General features: G+C 41.0%; 1 protein-coding gene across 9 annotated transcripts in view; it reads left to right on the top strand.

Annotated features, from left to right (window-relative positions):
* The window catches only part of LNX1 (ligand of numb-protein X 1), a 120,366-nt gene that overhangs the window by 10,986 nt on the left and 89,884 nt on the right, over positions 1-19,496 (top strand). For 2 of the 9 annotated variants that reach the window (XM_086891199.1, XM_086891195.1), the window contains exons 1-2: positions 1,930-2,026; positions 3,620-3,763. The exons of 3 other annotated variants lie outside the window; for them this stretch is intronic. The gene's annotated coding sequence lies outside the window, so the exon portion shown is untranslated. Of the gene's footprint in view, positions 1-374; positions 546-1,929; positions 2,027-3,619; positions 3,764-19,496 lie in introns of those variants that run through there. 4 more of the 9 variants (XM_086891200.1, XM_086891197.1, XM_023925224.2 and 1 more) reach the window with 4 other exon arrangements.

Raw genomic sequence — 19,496 nt, 5'->3', positions numbered from 1 at the left:
AGTAGGTTATGACAACACAGGTTTTGGTGATGGAACTTTTCAGTTCTGATTCCTACACAAAATCATCCGTGGTTCTGGGAACTAGCTAAATTGCTTACTTATTTAAGGGATTTCAGCTAAGAACTCACAATGGCAACATTAATTTAGATAATTTATTGCCTTTTTCTGCAGAACAAATGGATTCAGTGGATTTTTATTTTAGCCTAATCTCTTCAAAAAGTCTGATCAAATAGTTTGGGAATGTTGAGTTCCACATACAAAATGTTTCTTATGACCAATTAGAAATACATAAAGCTGTCTCTGTTCTTATTTTGGGTGAACTCTGTATTAAGCCAAGGACAGACTTGTAGGTCTCTGAATGTCCTGGTGCCTGCACAAATTAACTTGGAGCTTTCTCATATCCTCCATGATCACAGAAACATAGACAAGCTTATGAAATAGCTTATGAAATACTTTCACCAGCACTGTTATAAGAAGCTCTCTGCTGAAGATGCAGCTTCAGGGTCCTTACATTAACGTGGCTTCTTTTCCTTCTCCACACCAGGGTAAGTGCTATTGCTAAGAACATTGTTTATAGCTGTGCCTACACCAGGGCTAATTACTGCACAAGAGCTCTCCATAGTGGTCCATACAGCCACATACCCTATACTCAGAAATGGACAGAACAAAAAACAGTGGAAGAGATAAATGAAATTGTGAAGAGTGCCTGAAGGCACCTTCAGGAACTTTTACAGGTTTGGAAATCCTGAGCCATAATTTGAACATAAGCTACTATGTTCAAAATATATAGAAGAATAATGCTCTGTAACTCTGATCAGTTTAGGTTTTGATCAAGATGTGCTTTGGACCCTTAGCAGAGGTTGGAAATGTATTTCCTTTCATTGATTTTAAGCCTGCTGCTTGATAACCTGATTGATTGCTGCCTATTTCCTCTGTATCAAGGAAAAGAGAATAATCAACCCCTGTTTATTTTCCCTGTGTCTTTCATGATTTAGTAGATCTTCATTGCATGTCCTGTGCTGTCTTGATCTCTTGCAGTTCTACTATTGCCTTCAGGGAAAAAAAAAAATCTCTGAATATGCCCACAGATGAATGCAGTGAGAAAACATTTTCTTCTTTAAATAATTTCTGATATTTCATACAGTGTCTCCAGAGAAGCATGTTGATATTTTCCCAGTGATACTGACATCTGTTTTCTACTTGGTAATGACTATTTTAGAGCCTACTACAGGTACAGTTAGAGTAATTTCTCCATAGTGCACTACTTTTAATGTCCTAATCCAGCTGTAGCATGAAAATGTTACATAATCAAAACTCTAATGCCTATGCGAGTTCTGAAAAAAAAAAAAAAAGTCTAAGTCCACAATAAGGCATGGCTTTGTTTTCTTTGGTTTAATTGTCAATATGTCATAACTCTGATTATCCACTTATGAGTCAGCTATTATAGAATACTGTATGTGTGTCCTAGCTTATCTCCTAGGACACACATACAAGACACTGTTCAGAAACACTTAAATACGTCACATCTTTTGTTTTGCTGCAGTAGTATTAGAACTGTGTGAACACTTATAGAACTTCCATGCTTATTCATGGGTTTTTTTCTGATCTTTTTTCCCTATAATTTTTTTTTGGTGAATTTTCTGACAGCAGTTTAATAAATGGATTTGAGAAGCTCATGATCTACAGTAGATAGCTATTGATTTGTAGGCTGTTGCAACTTCATGAGCAAAGATAGGATTTAAATATGTGTTGTGTGAATTATGCAAACTGTGTAATCAAGCTACACATTGGCTGTTAATTTAGGACGGGCTCAAGCACAATAGATTCCTAATTGCAAAATATATGCGTTGCTAATTTAATTGCTTAATGCACCCATTAACCACAAGAGAAACATGGGGTTTAAATTTTCTCCTGACAAAATGTACACCTGAGAGAAATGCTGCCTTTGATTGGAAACATTTGAGTGTTTTTAAAAAGGAATCTCTTAGGACATGGCTTTGTTGCTGAACCATGCTTTCCTTCAAAGGTAAATGCATGGTTTTGGGTGGAGGGGGCAAAAGATTCATTTGTAGCTATCAGCAAAATTAAATTCCTTTCTTTCCAGCCTTGCCCCACCTTATTCATTCTGTTACCATTTATTTCAATGTTTTGAGTCCTAAATATAGAGGAATTAGGATAACTATACACAGAGTCTGCTTTTGTGTAGCTCTGCATAGACAAAAGAGTCACTAAGAGGGCTGAAATAGTTAGCTCTGTCACTGAGGCTGTGTGCTGCACACTTCATTGCTGGCAGGTTGAGCTCTGTGTACCACTAACCCTGCGTGTACGAGAACTCACTAGGCTTTGTTTCAAAAATTATTGAAATGACCTTGCAAGTAGCCAATTAATTCTATTTAAATACTTGCTAATGGCCAGAGAACAAGCGCAGTACAAACTAAAGCTAAATCTTCAAATGCTGTTTTGCCAATAATTAGACTCAGGGCCTGCAAGCAATGACTTGCTATTACAGTTTTCCTGAAAGCCCTGACATTTTCCCCCTGACAAAAGTGGTATTGAATACGGGGCTGTCATGAGGGAGCTGCAGTTGCATTCATTGACAGTATGCCCGAGGGTAAGAGACTTGCATATACAAGGTGAAGAAAATACTTAATTTACTTGTTAAATCAGTTCCCTCTGCTGTTTCCCATTAGCAAAAGTCTTTGCCAGCTGTGACTATAGATCCTGCTAAAGCTTCATGGAAACAGTTTCTTTTTGCTCCTTTTTTCGCAGGTTCGATCTTAGCTCTTTGTGTTGCAGAAATTTTGATTAGAGATTTTTGAACAAGCGAAGGAATGAGCTGCTCTCTCCTGGGCTGCCTGGGTGAGCAGAGCTGATCTGAGGAGCTCAGGTGACAGCAATGTGCTACTCTTTTAGGAGCCCAAACAACCCAGTGGTGCTTTGTCAGTCAGTGTCCTAAATCTGCCTGGAAGTAAAAAGTAAAGCATTTTATACCTGCCATTGAAAGGAGGATGTATGCCTGTAGTTTTGGTTTGTATGTAGCACATATCTTTCTAAAAGGCTTTGTGGAAGGGTAAAGTACTTTTCATGTAAAAAGTTTCTTATTTGTAGCAGAAGACTTTCTTTTTCTAGTCTTTGTCTTACCATATGTTTGCACTTTGCTTGAACATTGTGGTTTATGGTCAGTACAGACATACTACAGGTTTAATTACATGTATAATCTAAGTGCCTAGACTGTGAAGAACATTTATGAAAATATGATGCTATCCTAACAGAAAAACTGAAGATCTGTAAATTCTCAAATGAAACATAATTTCTAGTCTTTTTTCACTCTACATTTATGTCACTGCTTGATTTGTAAAGTTAGAAAAATGTAACCAAAAGTTTGGTTCTTATCCTTCATACTTACAAGCCAAAATTATTTGAGCAAAGCTAAACCCTCTGAAATGGATTACATGGCAAATTTGCTCAGACATAGCTGCTAGGTTTTCAAACCATTGGACAAGAGTCCTCATTTCTAAGACCTTTTCATTGTTCCACTATGGACAAGCAAAGCTGGATGCAGAATACTCTTTTTTATTATCTAGAACCAGATGATCTTGTCTTGTTTTTTATTCTCTAGAACCAGATGAAGGAAGTCTGAAAAGCAAAAAAATTATGCAGATGAGAACATTTTGCCTCTGAATGTCTTAGTCTGGTTTAACAGTCATTGTTTCAAATATGCTCAAGAATAAAGATTCCCTTGTCTTCGTACCTCATTGTACAGGTAAGAGCTGTCTTTTAAGCTTAAATTTAGCCATGGATCCAAGCTATCCCAAATGGTGTTTGCAAGGTTGGAATCACCATTCTTCCATAGCTTCACCCATGGTTTGTGCTTCAGGAGATTAATGCACCACCACTGTGTCCTCATCTGCTTAGTATCAATTAAATGATCATGAAGCCTATGGAAAAAAAATTGTTATGATTTTTTTCCTCCCTAAGAGATTGGATTAGAGAAAAATATAAATACAAGGAGTAGCATCACCCCCAAAGCAATGTATTATCCCTGTGATTGATTGTTTATTAACAACTAGAATGTAGATCATGTGGAATTAGGACTACTTCCTTCCCAAAAAATGGTGGGATCAAAAGCCCAGCTGAGGTGGATCTACACCAGTGTACACAGCGAGGGCAGCAAACAGGATGAGCAAGAAAACTGATACCATCACAGAGACATGAGGGGTAAACTCCCCCAGGTGGAATGCTACAGTGGATGGCTATAAACACTTCAGAAGGGAAAGACAAAGAAGGAGAGGTGGTGGGATAGCCCTATATGTTAGGGAGAGTTTTGGTTGTCTAGAGCTCACGATGGTGACAGTAGGGTTAAGGATGTAGGGGTAAGAATCAGGAGAAGTCAACAAGGCAGGTATCCTGGTGGGAATCTGTTACAGACCACCCAACCAGGGCAAAGAGGCAGCTGAAATATTTTATAAGCAGCTGGGAGAAGTTTCACAGTTGCTGGTCCTTGGGGGTGAACTTCAGGTTACCAGATGTCTGCTGGAAACACAACACAGCAGAGGACACAGCCTAGGAGGTTCCAGGAGTGTGTGGCTGACAACTGCCTGACATAGCTGGTGAAGGAGCCAAGTCCACCACTGAACCTGGTGTTTGTGAATAGAGAAGAACTGGTGGTGTTTGGAGGTCTCTTGGGCACAGCGGTCACAAAATGATAGAGTTTTGATTCACAGAGAAGTACGGAGTGATACAGCAGAACTTCCATCTCGGACTTCTGGAGGGCAGACTGTTTTGGAGAGTGGAGAAGAGGGGATCAAGTTCCCCCTCAGTCAGTTCACAGATGACACAAAGTTGAGCAGGAGTGCTGATCTGCTGGAGGGCAAGAAGGCTCTGCAGAAGGAGCTGGACAGGCTGGATCAAGGAGAACAATTTTAGGAGGTTCAATAAGGTGAAGTGCTGTGTCCTGCCCTTGGGTCACAACCTCAGGCAGTGCTACAGGCTGGGGGCAGAGTGGCTGGAAAACTGCCCAACTGAGAAGGACCTGGGGGTGCTAATTGACACTGGCTGAAGATGAATCAGATGTGGTCAGTAGTTTGCTGGTGCTGCTCCTCTGCAGGTGAGGTGATTGGGCAGCTATCAATGAGCAGGAGATAAAGGAGATGCAGTAACAATAAATAAATGCAAAGGGTGTTTCAGAAGAGGGAGGAAGGCATATTAAGAAAGAGAAGAAATGGGTATGTCCCAAGAGGATAAGGAGGAGGCAGGGTGGTAAGACCCTGTCCTGTGGAGAGCCCCAGATGTCCAAGGTAGCCACCTCACATAGCACATCAGCTGGTTTGCCCCTCTGCAGCTGTGGGGTCATTCCAGGAATGGTCCTGGTAGGCTGCAGAGGAAGTTAGACAGCTGTGCTCTGCCCTTAAGATGAACAGCATGACATGATTGAAAGAGCACAAGGAGGAGAGCAAACATGGCAGATTCCTCAGGGCTCCTCCTGTCGACAGGTCTAGCTAAGGCATGAGGGAATATACTGTTATTCCAGGAAGCTTTAATGATTTTAGCAGTTGGCTTGCAAGGAACCTGGAATTTTTTTTTCTTTACTGTAATAACAGTTTTCCTGAGGTGCCATGAATACATTATATTCACTTTGCTATGATGCTTTAGATTTGATCTCTTTCCTTTTTTACACCAGTGTAATCTCTTGTTAATTACAAATATAACTCTTTTCCTTAACAGTTTGAAGATTTTTAGTGTAACTTTTTAGTGTGATTTTATACAGGTGCCTGAAAGCCAGACTACTAAGTCTGGTCTGTTTCCTCTAAGAGAGATTTCTTGCTTTGATGAAAATAACTGCATTGGTTTCCAATGTGGTTGAGAGAGCCGGGGGAAGATGCATGTGTGTATGGCCCATATACACACGATTCTATGTAAAATGTGTCTTTCTGCATACATGATAATAGAATATGGGTATAATGATGCATATTTGGAGTACAGGTATAATTTCTGATCTCATTCATATGATTTGGTGACAGGTAGTATGTGTTTACAGTAGATACATTCAAGTATCTGCTATACCATACAGGCCCAGCCTGTACTTGGTGTTGTGGCCAGACTGGTGCTTCCTAGGCAACTCTTACAAGCGTTCTAAGATTAGCTCTGAAATCCACGGATATTCAAGGGAATTCACAATGGTAGATCACTCTTACTGCTACCATTTTTAGGACCCAAATAAACCTCAGCAGAATGTTCCTTGAACATCAAGAAACAAGGTTTTTAGGTTTATCTTGACCAAGCACCAGCACAGGTTTCCCAGAGATGTGGATCTCCATCCTTGGAGCTACTCAAATGTCATCTGTACATGGTCGTGGACAGCTAGCTCCAGGTGGCTCTGCTTGAGCAGGAAGGTTCCAGAGGTCCCTTTCAGCCTCAAGTATTCTATGGCTCTGTTATTCTGCTCCACACTGGAGGTGTTTTGTACCTGTTCATGTTTAACAAGGCTTAAAAACTTCTCCTTAATTTTAAGCCCATCCTTCTTTCCCTTCAGAAGAAGTAACTAAAAGAATGAATTTTTTTTTCTAGGAAGATATGAAATCTCAAGATACGTCAGTCTGGTATCTCTTCTGTGCTTCTGCAGCCTAGATTTGATTTTCTCAGGACTAATGGGAGGCCTTCTAACAAGAGGATTATTCATGTGGAAGTTCCTGCTGCTTTCTGTCTAGCAGACATGTGCCAGGCAATTCCTACGGCTTGGTGTAATCTTTTTTCTACTAACTTTATTTAACTTAGCAAAGCATGCCCTGTATTTGATCTAGCTCAGCCATCCACTTGGATGTCTCACACAGCTGAGTTGTCTGAACTGGAAAGGAATGAAAAGCACCCAGCTGACATTGGCACTGCTCAGTGAGAAGGGAAGAGCTCCACTGTGTCAGGAAAACAAACCATCTAGTGCTTTTGATCTTCATCTGCAAATAGTTTGTATGGTCAGATTGCCCATGCCTGCTCTTTAGAACCTGTGATTATCATACTCTTATCCCAACTGTTACAGTGCAATTTTCCCCTCTGAGTTCTAGATATAAGTTTGAGTTAGAAAACAAGTAATGTCTTAATAAAGGAATTTTCTTGATGTGGTCAGAGAACCAGTTTCCTTCTCATCCCAGCAGCAGGAGGCAACAAGCGATCTTTGTAGGAGAAAACAGGGGTCCCAGACCATCCCATGCCCTGGAAGCCATGTATCTTGTGGGAGCTCTGGCACTGGTCTGTGCCTCCCGGGTTCAGGTCCTTTGCTCCTGGAGTTGTCACTCTTGCTTCCTTCTTGTCCCTCTGCTCTGCTGCATTCCCTTGAGGGAATTCCCTGAGGCTTGAAAATGCCTCAGTATGTGCATGACAGGGCAGATCCGTCTTTCCACACATGTACATTGCATCTTTAGGTGTAAATCAGGATGAGCAGTGCAGTCCCATTGCAGACTGAGCAAAACATCTGCTTTCCCCAGACAGAAGAAGTAAACAATGACAAGCAGTATTTGCCATACAGCAGTCTTGTGCAGCCTGTGCAGTCCATGGCTGATTCATAAGGCATAGGAAGATGAAAGGAGACATGATGGCTACAGAGCACTCTACCTTCTGGTCACAGCAATGGGAACATAGCTTTTTCTCCCTGGAAGTGCCTAAGAGAAAGTGTGCAACTTCTAACAAAAAAAAAAAAAAAAAAAAAAAAAAAAAAAAAAAAAGTACAAGGATAGTGGCTTTTCTTCCCCCACAGTGGTAGATTACGGTTTGATTTCAAAATGGATAGAAAACACTGCTTTCAAGCCTTCAGCCTGCTAGCAGGAATTGATCCTCTGGGAAATAGTCAATGTCAAGCATAAATAAGTTTTGAAAACATACTGGGTGAGAGCTGATTGTGACCAGTGAATATAGGTAAGCACATGATTTGTGTTTTTAAATACAATTTAATTAAAATAGTCTTACTACCATTTTTGAACATGGCAAAGCCCAAGACAGGTGGCTGGCTGTTACAGAGGAGCCACTCCTGGCTACTATCAGAGGGGCTGCTTTTGGCAGTGCATGTAGAAATCACATTGCCTCTGTGTATCTAGTCAGCTTATTTTTGAATAAGAGCTCAAATCTTCTGGCAGGTCTGTGGCTGCAGTTACAAGGCTGGGGATGACAGTCAGAGTTGGGCCTGGAAAGGGCTGTTTCCCCTGGGTCAACACTGGGGCTGCTCTGCAGCTGAAAAAACGCAAGGCTAAATCCAAGTCAGATGGTACTGGGAGGGATTCTAGTTTCCAGGTTTTTTTCTGACCAAACCCCAAAGTATGTCTGTTTGTTGGGAAACAAATGAAGAGGTTTTTGAATATCATCTTTACTGAATGGTGCAGCAGTTAAGGAATTGGTCCACTTTCCCTGTCACTGCCTTGCCCAAGGTGGAGGCAGTCGGGTAGACCTCAACCTCTCCTTTTGAAGTTGTTCCACTTTGGATGAACAATTAACATTTACTAGAAGAGATACTGGTGCTCAGGAAGTCTAACCTCTCAAAAGAAGACCCGCCAGACTACTGATTCATGCACACACGTGTGTTCTCCCTAAATGAATAGTTAATGTTTTATTAAGGGTGGAACAGTTCCAAGGGGATGATTCAAATCTTCTCCCTGGATCCAATACTTGGCTTTCAGCTAATATGCTTTTTGTTCCATTAGAAATGTCATTGCTTTTACACAACTCTTTCTTCTTCTCCTCATCTAAATGCCCTTCTTTGTTTCAGTTGATTTTTGTTTTGTTACTTGCTCAGATCCCGCCCTCTACTTTGTTCCTTGACCCTGAGAGATCTGTGCCTCCATTATATTTGAGATTAGCTGAGTCTGTGGAAGGGCCAAAGGTAGTTTTTCCTCTGAACCAAGCTGAGGAGGGCTAAGGTTTTCCCATCTCCACACTGTCTCCCAAGGCATTCGGAGCATGTTGCCCCTCACCTGCTCCACGTGCCCTTGATGAGCCTGTAGGTGCTTGGCACTTCTCAGCAGCCTGTTTCAGAAATTCGATGATGTACAACAGTGCATTCAGCCCTCATCAGACTCATTTCCACCACCTCCTGCCTCAGGGTGGTTTTGTCAGAGGAAATACAAACTACAAGTGGTAACTAGCATGTGCAAGCATTGGGGTCATGCTGCATTGCTTTGCAAACAGAGAAACCTGGGGGAAATCCCAAGCTGAGGACATATACATCATCTTTATTGAGTAGAAAGTAGCCTTAACCTGAACCTAACTTGGCTTCACATGAAAAACATCTTCTTTTCAGGGCTGTGATGTGTTACTTGGGCTATGATGTTTTAGTTCAGGATTTTGTGCTGAGGTTGTAGATACATTTCTCTTCCCACACAGTGACATTAATATGCATGTTGTTGCACAACATGTCCTGTTCTCAGGGGGTGGAGGTGGATGGAGAAAGTGAAGGTAGGGCTGAAACAGCTGAAGGAGATGAGGTTGTTGTCTCTGCACTGGCTGTTGATCTGACTAGTTGGATCAGTCACAACCCAGAAGAGAATTAATGGCCACTTCTTGACTGATAATAAGATCAGTGGCTAAGTGGCACTTCCAGGACTGGTAACAAATTGAACTGCAGATGCAGCCATGAACATTATGCACTGAACTTCTGCTTTCCTTGGTTCCTTCTGTCTTTTGGCCAACATGTCTCTTCTATCCCCTCCCTCCATCCCTGAAGATGTCTCTTGTCTGCTTTACCTCCAAGTGGTGATAGGAGACCTGTGACCAATTGTAGAACCTCACATGGTAACTGGCTCCTTGGCTAACCAAGCCCCATCTCTTGCAAATCACAGCAATTGCATTGATATCCCAGAGCCATTACTTACCCCAAATAGCATTTGAGCTAACTTGGGCAATGCAGAAGGAATTTGGGTTATGCTATCCAAGCCAGTTTAGGCTAATTTTTGCCATGGTAGGGAGAGAAAATTAATGATGTAATAACACTGAGATTTAGTGGCAGGTTAAAGGGCAGGATTTCACAGGAAATGCAGTAAGAAGGAAAAGTCATTCCACTTTTGAAAACCATAGCCAGTGTTCCCTCCTAAACTTTCCAGCTGCTGTTTGCCTTCTGTTTTGCCAATGCTTTTATTAGTTACTTTGTAAAGGTGCCAAAGACACCAAAGAACCTGGGAGCTTTTATTGCAAGTGTATATTAAGACTTTCATTCCTAGGTGTGGTGGTTGTTCAGAGATTATGCTGTAAGAAAAGCCAAGCAATGCCACCTTGGAATAGGGAGATCACATAGTGGCCCCCAGCCAAAAGAGATATCTGAGCTGCATTTCCCTCATTGGAGAGGTGATGCTCACTCTGAAAAGTGCAGAGAGAGTGACCAAATTGAAACAAACTCGGATGATTTTCTCATGTAAACTCCTGTTTCTACTGCCTTGCTGGCCTTCCTGGTCAGTGCAAAACACAGCCCACCTGCAGGTGTTGCACATCTGGTCCCTACTGCTGCCTGGCTGATTTGGGAGTGTGTTGGGAGCAGAGAGGCACAGGCTGTGTCCCACTGCTAGCCTCACAGCATGCCCTGGGTGTGATGCAGCTGGTGGTTTGCACATTGACTTGAAATGCAGATCCCTTTTGAGTGGTGGGGTAGGGCTATTTAGCCTGCAACTTCCAACTGATTTGACTCATGAAGTATCTCTCTCTCCACCATAATTCTGATTCCTTTTTTTGTGTCTTTACAGAGGTCTTGTCCTCTCTTTCCTTAATAATACTGTCTCCTTGTGGATCCTAACAGATCCAGGGAAACTGAAATGATTATGCTACCAGCAGGGTACCAAATCTCCATTTTTCATTAGAGACTTAGAATACGAGTTTTCAAAAAAACCCCAAACAACAACATCCAATGGGAAAAACATCCCGTGAAGCTTGTGTTTTTCATGCATAGGTCAAAGTAAAGTCTTCCCTTTCAATAATTGAAATGCAATTAGTAAGATAAAGCAGTGACTCATTCGGGCTCTCCTCTGAAGCTCTGTGTGCTGGGGGCTTGGAAGGGAGGCTGCTCTACACCACCTTACAGGAGCATGGTGGATGCATAATTTGCAACTGCTTTCAGGATACTTACTAGTCATTTATTAAAGTACAGACTTTTCAAGTAGCAGATATTTTAGGATTTTTCTGTAGACTGATGAAAGAAATATTCTTAATTTTCTTTCTACTCTTACATATTTTTTTCTCATTTTCAAGATCTAAGCAGGTGTTTGCATTTTCTTTCCTGTTGTAATTGTCACACTTCAGCTCTTATTTTATCTTTGTTAAAAGCTATATTTTTATGAGCTTGTGGAACATGTTCTACAAGTACTTTCCTTTTCCTTCTGGACATGTAGTAACTTGGTTTTAAAAGAGTAATTTCAGCATGCCAAGGTATTCTGAAGCAGATTTTAGCTATGTTTCATGACAGCAGTGAACAGGTGAATCAAAACACTGGGTTTGAAGTCCATCAGACACCTCTTAGAGAATACTGTCACTTTATAGACTTTCTTCTCTGAAGAATGGTAATAACACACATGTTTCATCAACTCTGTTTTCTCTGTCAGATGAAGGAAACTCAGTGTTTCTTATTCTGCATGGTGTACTTCCGTAGACAGCAAGGTAATTTGGAGGTCTGTCCATGCCCCACATTCACTGCAGCCAAGGCAGCCCTCCCAGATACAAAGGACACTGGCAGACATCACTGCCTGAGCACTTGTGCTCCAGCTCACCAAAGCTGCAGAGCAGATGGGAGAGCATTGTGGCAAATCCTGTCCTTCCTCTCTCTACAAGGTTAATCTAAAGCAACTTCCCACGCTTTTATAAAAGTTTTTCATTGGGAGGTTTCAGTTTTACATATTTTTTCTCTCTGATATCTCATCTAGAACAATTTGAGGTGCCATGGATTTCACAGTCAGCAATATTTCGTCAATGGTTGCCCATGTACCTACATTTTCATGAATACAGTTTGCTATGGTGGAGATAGTTCTCCATCTCAACATGCAGAGAGCAGCAGGGAGCAGAGCCTCTGGCCCTGGTTCAACTAAGACACAGCTGAAGTTAACCAGCTGGAAGAGAGAATGGATGACAGGGTTACTGCTAAGCCTCTCCCACGGGAAGGTTTCTTTGTTGAAGTAACATAGGCCAGCAGTCCTGTTTGAACAGCTCCAGGACCAAGTCCAGAGTGTGAAACCTCTTTTGTCAACTGCAGCAATGCTAACTTCAATATAGGCTGGGAAAGACCTGAGGAGAATGTTTCTTATTTAAAACAGGTTGTTACATACATCAAGGTAGAACGAGTCTTCCCATGATCTGAGAGAGGAGGGTAGAAAAACTAAACCAGAAAGCTGGTTATAGAAATTGTTATTCAGATAAGAGTGTCTGCTAAGATATTATTATGACTGGCAAATGAGCCAAAAAGCAGCCACTTACTGCTAACACTTTGGGTTAGAAACCTAGAGGGTATTGAGGGAGACTATTTTGAACAATAGGACAATTTTGAACAAGGATTTTGGCAATGCTAGTGATAATCTGACAGAAACATTTAATACCCACTCAATTCACCTTTGGCTGGTATCAAACTAGCACTCTGTGAAGTGACTGAAAGAGAGTGGTGGAAGGAAGATGAAACAAACAGATGAAAAAATAACACTGCACAGTGTAAAGCAAAGACATTAGTAAGTGTACCCTTTTAAAACAAAAAAAAACCAACTTTCAATTGAAAAAAAACAACAATAATTTTGTTTGTGTGTTTTAATATGTGAGCCACAATAGTTTCTAAAATGATGTTTCAATTAGCTATGATTTAATTTCTGTTGTTACGCACTTTCCTTTTCCGCAATTGTTGTGCTGTGACCTACAATTGCATTCTAATATTTTGGCTCAAGTTTTGACTCTGCAACAGCAGACACTGTGAGGCCATGAAGCATATTCTGGTTGGTCTCTGAGATCCTTTCTGAATGAGTGATTTTGGCCCTGAGAATGTTATTTGTGAGAAGAAGTTAAGGAGTGAAATTCTTGTTCATAAGACTTCTCTTGCCTTTTAAGGAAGACCTTTATAGTCAGTTTTCCCCTTGTTTCCTGTCCATTTTTTTCCTAGAGAAGCTAAACTGGGGTGCTGCCCACAACCCTCTCCTCTGAACTCTCATAAATGAGCAGGAATAGGCAGTGCTCATCCAGCTGGCCAGTAAATGAAGTGTGACAAAAAGCTTTACCTTTCTATTTTAAAACAGAACAAAGCTTTAAACTGCTGTACATAGAGAGATTACAGGCATTGAAACAAATTAAAATAGCATATATCCTGTGTAGCAGATGACAAGAGATGAGTATTTCAGTCCTCACAATTTTTACTCCATTTTCCTCAAATGTTTTATACAGCTTTGTGAGACACCTTAATTGCTATAAGATACCCTCTCTCAGCAAAGATTTCCAAGAATATTGCCAATTTGCAATACAGGGCAATACTTCAGCAGAAGCAACATCCTTAGAACAAAGCTCCTCTTTCCACTTAAAATTTTGACTGTACCCCAGTAAAGGAATGAAGTTAGGGTACAGTGAGACAATTTTGAAATCACAGAGATTTGGACATGATTAATAATGCAGCAGACTCCTGTCACGTATCAGCTAACATAAACTGAAAATATTTATTGGTTCAAGTTGCCTGGAGAAGCTCTAGTTCAGTAGATGAGAAGGCAGAGCATAGCAAGAGGAATGGGAAGCAGGATGTACTCAAAGTACCTCGTTCTGAATATGTAAGTTTAGTAACTCCAGACTGATATTCCAACCCCTGTTGACAAACCTCTGGTAGGCTTGTGATAATACCAGTGGCACAGGGGAAACTCATAAATGTGTGTCTGATAAGATGAAGGAAAAGTATAAATAAATCATACAGTGGTGACCTGAATATAGAGGGACATGCTTCAGGGCTGTGCATTTTTTCCTATTGTAAAAAGTTACTGAATTGTTGTAGTATTCCACCTTAATTTTCTCAACAGATGTAAGATGCTCAAAAATACATAGAGAAAATGGTTCTTTCCCACTGCAGGCATATGAAAGATTGTCAGATTTCTGCTGTTTTCATTTTAACAGCGATGTTGAACAGGTAGCTGTGGCCCCAGATGTGGCTAAATGAGCATAAGAGGATGTAAACCTGGTTTTTTTCAAGTCCTCATGACCTCCTGGAGTAGAAAAAGGAACTTCTTTGGAATGGGTGGTGCAGAACTTTTCTGCTTTTATGTAGAATAAAGCCCTGTAAACATTTGACAAGCAGATCTCTCACTTGATTATACAGAGGACATAGCTTTGGCAAAGAGCCAAGTCAAATCCTCTTGTTTCATTGGGAAAGCTTTGAAAAGACCCTGCATGAAATTGGAACAAAATGGAGTTTATTCTTTAAAAAAAACAAACAGAAATACTCTTTAAAAATCCAGCCATTCCATCATCTTGGCCTTATATATGCTTGTCCTCAGTCCCTGAGAAAAACCTTTGTTACGCCATCAGGAACTCAGCATACCTCTAGGGTGAGTGACTGCTTAGTCATGGTGTACAGGAAGGACTTAAAGGACAAAGAGAGAGGTACCAGGCATGTCTGTGCAAAAAGGAACTGTAATCTGGAGTCTGCTGCTATCAGTAAAAACCTGTAATTCAAATTCCGCTGTCCTTTCAGAGTTTTGTTGGCTGTGAAGTGAAGCTGCACGTGTAACTTTCCATCTGTAGGGAGGATGCTGCTGTAGCATCCCTGGAGGATGAGCACTGTGAGAAGTGACAGACATCTACAGCTTGAAGTGATCCAACCCACAAACTGAACATGTAAAATACACTATTTCATAAAAGATATTGCTATATGTAAAGCTATAAGTATAGCTATATGTATAGCTATAAGTGAACAGCAACATCTCAGCAGCTAGTCATTTCAGCATGAAGCTTGTAACTAGTCACACTACTTCCCTAATCACCCTAAAAATCTGTTAACATCAGAAATCATGGGTCAGCATTATTCATCATAGTGCAGACTCCTCAGTTCTTTTAAACAAATTTTCTTGCTAATTTTTTTAAATTTTAGGGATACAAATGTCTTATTTACTTGTTTCTTTACTGCCTTCATCAATGTAAGTATTTCTTTTGTACTGCTTACAGTTCTGGTTTTACAGGAGATTATGTTCTCCCTACCCTTCTTTCCAGGTGTGTACTTGCTTGAGCTGCTGGTATCTCATAGCTTTTCTATCTACAGTGCTGAAGCTCATGCAGATATGGTCTGTGCTGTAAAGACAATCCTTCAGTATTTAGCACAAGTGTGCCATTTCCTCCTCTCAGGCTGTGATATAACTGTGATTTTTTATATTCTACAACTGGAAACATTTGGGAGTTTCAACAGGATAAACTTTTATGAAGTTGTGTGTCCCTTGCAGGTGACACTGCTGTTGCACGGGGAACTTACTCTTTCCATTGACCCTCAAATCTTCTAATCCCTGCATGAAGGCCAGGCAAGGCTGTTCCCTGGCACAATCCTGAATATTAAAAAACACACCTGATTAATGCATGTGCACATGCAGCACTCCACAGAGATGTGCCTGTTAACATTAATGCTGCTGTCAGTAATACGCTTTCTGGAAGACAGGATGCTCAGTCATGCTAAGAAACAGAGCACAGGCCATGCCTGGGGACATTCCTGTGGTGTTGAGCCTTAAGACAGATGTACAAATGGAGTCTGCCTTGTTTTCTGTCCTGACAGCTTTTATATAGGAACTGAGCAAAGTATCATTAGCATATGAACTATTTTCAGTGAGTGGATACTTTGATTGCTAGTCCACTTATTTTGGCAACTGAGAAGGCATACATACTTGCTCCTATCATAGGTAGCACCCAGAAAATGCAAACAGGTGTATCACAACATGGACCACATGAGGATGCTGTAAGGGAGGATATAGCCTCTGTGGGGTAACTTGAAATCTCATGCAGATGCCTGAATTTCTGCATCTAGTGTTAAATGAGAGATCCCAGAATATCTGAGATTTCCATGCAGAGCTGGTAGCAATGTCAAAGGAACTACAGAAGGTCCATGTCATGATGGAGGACAAACATCTTCAGCATTCTAGTGTCTGAAAGAGCATGAGAAGCCAAACTGTTTAGTTTTAACACAAGTCAGAAGGTATCAATAAAAACACGGTTCAGTACTTAGCAGGTTGTTTTCTATGGATAATCAGTGTTTGTCAATGCTGAACATAATTCCGCATGAAAAAGACATTATTTCAATATTTTTGTTTGTGTTTCTGCCTTTTATTGTGGAAAGAAACTCCTCTTTTAAGAAGTTATAAAGACCATCAGCTACAAGGTAATATTTGAGCTCAGTTAGCTGGCCATGCAGATTACCTTAATTCTTCAGTAACAATGCAGATGTTGCAAACTTTCCTGCAACACATTTTTAAAATAACAAGAATAAAAATAATGGGATTTGTTTTGCTGTGTTGCGGAGATACTGTGTTCCCAGATAGTTTAAAGGCTGTGTGGTTTGCCTTGTTCTTCCAGGAGCAGCTGCTTGGTTTCTGCTGGGGAAGATGGATGGTCCTTGTTCTCCCTTGGTCAGGTCAAGAGCTGAGCAAACACACAGAGCTGATAGCCTCAGGCAGTTCATCGCCTATGGATCAACACCACTGCTTGCAGCCTCTCCTGTTTTCTGTTTCTCATCCCCTTCCCCCTCCCTGCCTCCATAAATGTGACAAGCAGTGCTGCATTATGCAAACTCTTCTTCCACAGTGGAAACATCTGCAGCTTGAATGCTCCTGCAGAAATATCATTTGGGGAAATCGCTCCTCATTTTATGAGAAACCTCTCTTTCAAGCCCTCAGAGGGGGCATGGAGGGAGGGGAAACTGGGTTTGACACTAGTTCTGTGTTGTTTTTCAGGGATTTTGCGGAAGAATGTTGTGTCTGATTTTGTGGATTGTCAAAATGAAGCCAGATGGCAGTGGATTAAGTGTAATGCTGTTTTGTTGTTCTTGGGTTCGTGACTGTGCTTCCCCTTGAGCGAGGGAGCCCTCCCCGCACAGCAGCCCCAGCCCTGTGTGCCCCCGGCCACCGAGGGCCCCTTCCCATGGGCTCCAGAAAATGCTGCCCTGGAGGGGGGTAAAGTGGAGGCTTTCTTTTGGTGAGGACTGCTAATTGGAAACTGCTTCCTTGACATTTTTCATGCCTAGATTATTCACCAAGAGCCTGTTTGCTGCGCTTTCCATCCGACGAAATACAGGTATTTTCCAATTGTAGTAATGGGTTAGCTAGCTGAAGTGAAGTTGCTGGGTGAGCAGCTGAGCCAGTGAAGCCTAGTTTCTTAGTTTTGTATTTGGTAGCTGTATTTCCTGATGTTTAGAAAGGTGTGAGTTTAATTGGAGTGTTTCCCATGAGGCATTCAGGAATTTCAAGCCTTTTGTCGATTCCTCAGTGTGTTTATGCTTCAGACTCTCTCCATATGAATGCTTAGTGGGGTCTCTTTCCTTTATTACTCTACCTTATTTTTGTTACATGTATGGGCATGTAATATCTTTGAAATCACTATCCTTTATCAAAGTCAAAGTGGTGGAAAAGACCTCTGGACTCTGAAGATGGGAAGACATGGGAAGAAGAGGGAAGAGGGAAGAAGAGGGAAGACATGTAGACAGACAGACAGACGAAGGTGTGATTGCCTCAACTTTGTTTCCCTAAGAAATTGGGTTAAGGATAAACTCTTAACTAGGGAGACGATAAATTTAAAGCTGTGATTCTGAGCATTTTCTAGCTTCTTAATTAAAGGTAGACAGGCAGAAAATTTCCTCTTATAAGAAATGCTCTTTTCTATACCCTTCCCCCTTGTTATTATACCTTTCTCTTTCCAAGATAACTTTTGACTGAGTTACAGAGCACAGTCCTGTCACTCATTCAGAGCCTTGTAAGGGCCACTCAAGATCTGCTCCCTGTGCTCAGCACCTACAGACCAGTGCAATACCCCCTAGATTATGAAGATACCAGCAAAGGATGTTTTATATTTTTCCTTTCAGACTGGAGTATCACTTCAGCCATAAGTTTAATACTTTTGCTTTAATTTACTCCATTATCATTCATTGCAATTTCAGCTCAAACCAGCAAATTTTACTTTGTAGTGAAACTGCACGTTCTCATGTAGACCACTAAGAGTCTGTTCAGGCTTCTTCATAAAGTCCTTAGGCCTGGAAAGCATTCTGACAAAAACCTGCTGCTTGATAACACAGGAGAAATCATAAACCAAGTCACTGCTGCTGCCTTGTTGTGCTCAGTCCTGTTCTTTCCTAAGACAGCTTCTCAGGAATTTGTTTGAAAGTCAGCTGTGCTTTGCAACCGTTCAGATCTTTTTAGCTTTCTTTAGCAAGTCACCATCCGCTATCTTTTTTGAAAGTCTGTCTTTTAAGAATGTCTTTCATGTCATGCACGAAGTCTTGTACAGATCCATGTAATGTTGAGTTGTTCTGGAATTTCTTGTGCAGATCCAGTCTCCTGATCTCAGCTGCTTAGCTTGCAAAGTCTTTGATGTGCAGACTGTCTGTGTGGTTTGCACAGCACAATCTACTCAGACAGTTTTTAATAGGAGAAACTGGCAGAGAAGAAGCGCTGCAATTAGGGTAATGCTATTATATTGCATGTTGTCATAGTGTAGATTATAGATAGCCTTAATCTACTCATTGTCCCCAAAACATAATAAGTAATGGCAATTTTATAGTGACCATCTATTACCAGGATGCTCAGAAAGACTGGGGTTTCCTAATCTTCAGTTCAGTGACTTTAGAGATAATTTTTTCCTGATTCTTGAGGAGATATCCTGTGCTATAAAGGAATTTTTTCAGTGAATTTGCATCCTAGTACTCAGTTTGTAACCTCTGGATTTCACCTTCTGCCTTGGTGGTCCAGTGAGGGTAGCCCCACATCAATTCTAAGAGTACTTTAATCTTCCTGGTATTACACCGCACAGTCCGGAAGGTATAAATTAGACATATTCAAGTACTTGACTAACATACTGAATCTATTTTAAGCAGAAAATTCAGTAATTTTCTGTTAAGCAGAGGTAAGTTTGGACGTGATTTTGTTTGTGTTTATTCTCAGAAGTATTTTTCATTTATAGTGTGAGCATCTCCCCCTCAAATTCTTCTCCTGTTTTTCTTTACTGTATCCTGTTGTAATATTCCCTTTGGAAGGTCTTTTAGAGAGTATTTTTTTTAACAGATTCTGAAAACTTCCTTCCTGGCATTTGCATTCTCTCTTCAGATGTCAAAATCAAAGATAATGGTCCATTGCTGGTGTTTTGGGAAGGGAGGGGTAGGCAAGGGAGTTTGCAGTCTCCACACACTCATTAAGTCAACTTACTTTACGTTCAGTGTGAAGGACTTAGTGTGCACCAACAGTAGCTCACTGTTAGCCAGTACAAGAAGGAGACATTGAAATTCAAAGCAAGCATTTTGAAAATTGTCAGTATTTTCTGATCCATTTCCCCACATACAAAGC

This window comes from Cyanistes caeruleus, chromosome 5, assembly GCF_971803275.1.
Source record: "Cyanistes caeruleus chromosome 5, bCyaCae1.hap1.1, whole genome shotgun sequence".
NCBI lineage: Eukaryota > Metazoa > Chordata > Aves > Passeriformes > Paridae > Cyanistes > Cyanistes caeruleus.
This window is presented reverse-complemented; position numbering and strand designations above follow the sequence as displayed.